Here is a 5,475-nt window from a genome sequence, read left to right on the forward strand (position 1 = left end):
ATTCGTTCAAACGATTCGTTCAAACGATTCGTTCAAACGATTCGTTCAATGATTCGTTCAAGTTCGGTAGCGCTTCCGGTCCCAGTGGGGCGTAAGGGGCTACTATGTGCATGCAACCATGTGCATCTGATCCCACTAACATGACTGCACAATGCACAGTCGCAGGAGGAGTTAACCAATCCGCCTGTCATGTGTGCGGTGTGCTGGGGGGGCATGAACGAAATCGTGAACGTAACGGTTCCAAAGAGTGAAGAGTGTCCGTTCGTTCACGTCAGGCACTAGTTCTTGTGAAAGAATCGATCATAACCGACACATCACTATACTGTCCACTCGTGTGTGACAACAAAGCTCTGTTGGACATGGGTGGTTTTGTGGAAACTGCGGCCTGTACCCCCGTGCTCTCATATGAAGCACCCACGGGTCGGCGTTGCATTCTTTGCATCGCTCGATGCGGAGTGACAAAGGATTTGGAGGGGTTGTTATTAATGTCGGGCGTACGCGAGCCGCCATCCTGGCTGTACTCGTTGGCCCGGCAACCATGTTTGTTGTTACATCTGTGTGTGTGCGCGGCCATTTTGAGAGCCGCCATCTTGGCTGTACTCGTTGGCCCGGCAACCGTGCTTGTTGTAACATGTGGGCTCGGGTGCGTCGCCATTTTCGAAGGTGCCACGTGTTTGCCCACGGCCAATTTTTGTTTTGGCACGTGTTTTCCAATGGAGGCAGCCATTTTGGCCACCTCCGCCGACAATACAACAACGTATGGGCCTAAGTCTTACGGCTCTTAATTTGGTGGACCAAGGAAAATGTTTACGTGACCCGTGTAGCATGTGACGATTTAGGCCCGTCACTACGCCTACGTTCCGTCCAACGACCACCAACCGTTGGATGATGATCGTTGGCTCATTTTCATTTCAGATGTAAAACTTACTTGTTGCAATTTGTTTCTTAATACACAAACACTTGTCATAGAAAAAAACAATCTGAGCAACAATAACATCGGACACAGATACATGCACGTTCAAGTAACTTGTACTTCTGGAGTGTGTGTGTGTGTGTGTCGGGACTTCTTCCAGGGGCTAGAGGAACGATCCTTCGCCGTTTCCGCTGGCTCCAGTGAAGACTTTGCTGTATTTCGTTGCGATTCCATGTTTTTAATACACAAACCTTGGTCATGACAAACAATCGAGCAAACAGCAGCAGGGGGGCACAGAGGCATGCACGGTCATGTAAACTTGCACCCTGATATGTGTGTGCGTGTCGCACAAGTGCATGCACATTCACGTTGTTTAGTAACTCGGGGCTCGGGGGCGCAACTTTCTGTCGCCGTTAGCTCCGGTGAGGATCTCCTCCTCTTCACACATTGACAACAATAACAGCAGGAGACACAATAGCATGCACACTCAGGAAATCTGCTCTGGCCTGTGTGTGTGTGTGTGTGTTTTGCAAAATCTTCTTTAAAGCATACACAGTCAGACGATCTGCTCTGGCATGTGTGTGTGTGTATCTTGCAAAACATTTTTCTTTCAAGGCATGCACAGTCAGACAATCCGCTCTGGCACGTGTGTGTGTGTGTGTGTGTGTGTTTTTCAATCTTCTTTCTTTCGGTGCTTGGCGAGCGATCCTCCGTCGCGTCTGCCAGCTCTGGTGAAGATCATCTCTTCTTTATCCGGCCACTTTATCCAGGTGCAAAGCCCGCGTCTGGGAGGAGGGGGCCTCTCTTGTGGGATTTGGAAGGCGGGGAGGCGGTCGCTGTCCCTCCGGTCGCGCTGCTCGCCTCTGGTTGGCAGCGGGTGGGGCGGAGGAAGACTGGGAAAAGCAAGTGGACCTACCTGCCGGATCTGTGGTGAACCACCGTACCCTTCCGTGGGGTGACGCACAAAACCGAGTACTCTACCAGCCCATCCTGTGGAGTATTAGTTGAGAAGATCTCCTGTGTGAGGCGTTGCATCTCAGCTAGCGCTGGTATAGCGGCGTCTCCGGTCTCGAGTTGCTTTTTAATTACACAGACACTTACTTTGTCATGGAAAAACATTTCGAGCCACACAAACAAAAGGAAACACATAGGCATGCACATTCAGCCAGATCTGTACGCTGAAGTGTGTGTCGCGGCTTCTTCCAGGGCTGGGGAGCCTAAGCTGGGAGCAGGAACGGGTGTCGCGTCGTCGCCGGGGGGGGGGGGGAGGAGAGATCCACGCTGGCTCCCCGGTCGTGGCGATCGGCGGTAGTGTTGGGCTCTCGTCGAGCCATCGTAAAAGACGTAGGTGGCTAGGCTAGGCTAGGCTAGACTAGGCCAAAGCCACTGAGCAAGCTAGAGGCCAGGCTAAGCTAAAGGCTAGCTAGCCAAGGTAACTAATCTGGTTAGTTTAACGTCCGTAGAATGCTGTGTTTTCCTCATCCGGAAAAGCACAGCGGGGATAGGAGGGAGAGAAGGAGGTCTGGGGAACTCTGTGGACCGAGAATCCGACCAGTCGCTCTAGAGTTTTGATGACCCGCAGATCTCGTTCTATTGTAGATTTGTCGTGAAGCTCCTACCTTCACCGTATGCAGAAGGAAGCCAAGAGAACGACTTCCGCATTCCGGTCTCCTATAATACCTTCGGGAGGGGATTACCGGAATGCGACGGAAGACCCATCGGGCCAAAAAGGGTTTGGCCCTGAGGGAGTGAATGTGAAGCTTCTATATCATCGCCAGAGGGCGCTGTTTCCCATATGTGAACAACGAGAGAGCAATGTAGCAAAACCATTATTGTGCGTCATGTTGTGCAGTTAAATTTACCAAATCATTTAAAGGGCAAGACCACTTTGGTAGAGGTCTGGGTTGTGTAGTTACCTTGCCATGATGTAACTCCAAAGGTGGACAAGAAATACAAAATAATTGCTCCATTGATTAGAAATGGATAATTCTAAATATGTTCCTCATTGACTTACATTGTACTGTCTAACAACTCTCAAAGTCACTCTTTTAGCACGTAAACGGACGCAAACAGAGCTGATTCAGAGAATATAGAACATCACCAAACCCAGTACTGTTTGTTTTTTTAATAAAAATGTCAACTTCCTGTTGATTTTACTATTTGAAGATCCGGATCCGGATCCGGATCCACGGATCCAGTCCGGGTTTTCTTCTACATAAAAATAGCAAGATCAACAGGAAGATAACATTTTTATTAAAAAAAACAAACAGTACTGGGTTTGGTGATGTTCTATATTGTCTGAATCAACTTTGTTTGCGTCCGTTTATGTGCTAAAAGAGTAACTTTGAGAGCTGTTTCAGCGTACAATGTAAGTCAATGAGGAGCATATTTTCAATTTTCAATTTCTAATCAATGGAGAAATGATTTTTGATTTCTTGTCCACCTTTGGAGTTACATAATGGCAAGGTAACTACACAACCCAAACCTCTACCAAAGTGGTCTTGCCCTTTAAGGTAGCCAAAAGCCGTTGTGGTTGTTGTTGACAGTAGCCTAATCATCCTGCTTAACTGTATTGTAGTCAGGCCTGAATCATTCTGCACTTAAAGGTAGGATAAGTGATATATATTTTTTGTTTTTGTTAAAAGGTTAAAGCAGAGGTCTTCAACAGGGGGTCCGTGACCCCTAGGGGGTCCGCGGAGGTACTGCAGTGGGTCTGCAAAATTGTTGTTTGATTAAAAAAAAAGAAAAAACAATTTAAAAAAAGAAAAAGAAAATATATTTTTTTAAATGTCAATTTGTCTTTAAACATAACATGACATATTTCAATAGCCTAGTGTTGAATGCACTATAACATGGTATGTGTATACATATTTTGTAGATAAAGGTCCTTTTGCACACTTGGGATAGCCTTGAAACATGACTGTCATACCATGACAGTCATGGCGCTACTTGTTCCTGTTTTTTGAAAATTTTACATTTACAACCAGCATCTACATCAGGGGTGTCAAACTCATTTTGGTGTCCGGGCAAGATTGGTCAAATGGTGACTTGAGGTGGGCAGACTGGGCACGCAGACACGGAGACACGCATGCACGCTCATGCACATTCAGTTATACATCATTGTTTTTCAGTCTGTTGTCTCAGTCACTGCTATAACTACAGCATATCACTTTAAAAAATGTTATGAAGATTATATACAAATTAATTATGAATTAATTAATTGCACGTCCCACTGGAAGGAGACCCCGGGGCAGACCAAGGACCAGATGGGGGGATTACATCTCCACACTGGCCTGGGAACGCCTCGGGATCTGTTGCCCCCCGCGACCCGGCTCCGGATAAGCGTTTGAAGAACCGGATTATAAAAAAATGATAAATATTTTCAGTAAATAGCTACAGTACAGAACATTATTTTTTTTTAGGCCTACTATCAGCAATGCAACTCAGACAATTAACTCAGTTCAGTCGTTTTTATTGAACAATAACGAAAATTCAGAACATGTCAATGAATCAAAAATAATGACACTCAATGCTTTTTTTCGGTTTTAGAATAGAAAAGAAATAACCCTAACAGTAAAAGCTCAGGTCAAAACAACATAATGTAACAATTACTATAAAATCTCCATGTCACTTCAGCTCTTTATAAACAAAAAAATGCATATTTATTTTTTCTATTCTTTTGTCTTTGTTTTAGCCAAAATGTATCACTTGCAGTACATTTTAAGTGACCTTTTTACTTTTGGAAAATAATATTGAAGAAACTGTTAACTGGTTAATGTGTGTACTGTCACTTTAAAAGCGCAATTTATACTTCATCGTACAACAGTGTCACGCACCAAACATGGCCGATCTCCAAGCTCACACCACGTCTGTTCGCACCACGTTGTGAGCTTGTAGATCAGCCATTTTCGGCAACGATAGACTGAGAAGACAGCGCACATTGAATATGTCACACTAGGCGACACTAGTCATTCATTCGCGTTTTTAAGAGTTTCCTAAACAGATTATTATCATTTGGATTATTAAAATTGTCAACGGAGACAGAGGACGAGTGAAACTTTTGAGCGTTTCACTCGTAACGGCCGTTATTCCACCGCACATGTAAATACAACGACGCAACCACCCGTACAAATGGAACCAAATGGACCCTTACGGTCCCCTTAAAGAAGCGATGTTACGATGTATCCAAATAGTGAGCCAATAAAATTCCTCGTCCTTGTTTCCCTGGGCAGCGCTGGTTAGCAGGGATCTATACACTTTTAGACTGACATGTTTGTGCTAGCGTGGGTGATTAGATTTATTTCTTGATCTTCCCTTGTCTTGATTGTTTAGACATGACTTGGCCATTGTTCTCACAAAACAAGTTTGGCCACTATTAGACCTTCGCAGTCAGAGGCAAGGGGGGTTGGGGGGGATAACTGCCTGCCGGCTCCGCCGTTTTTTTGGTCTTTTTTTTCTCTCTCGTTTTTTTTTCCATTAGAGCTAGTATGAAAAGGTGTTTTTTCAAATCACTTCGCGGGCCGCAATGGACCTTTCCGCGGGTCGCAAAATGCCCGCGGGCC

The sequence above is a fragment of the Gymnoscopelus braueri genome (assembly GCF_963280865.1).
Source record: "Gymnoscopelus braueri genome assembly, chromosome: 17".
NCBI classification, from domain to species: Eukaryota; Metazoa; Chordata; class Actinopteri; order Myctophiformes; family Myctophidae; genus Gymnoscopelus; species Gymnoscopelus braueri.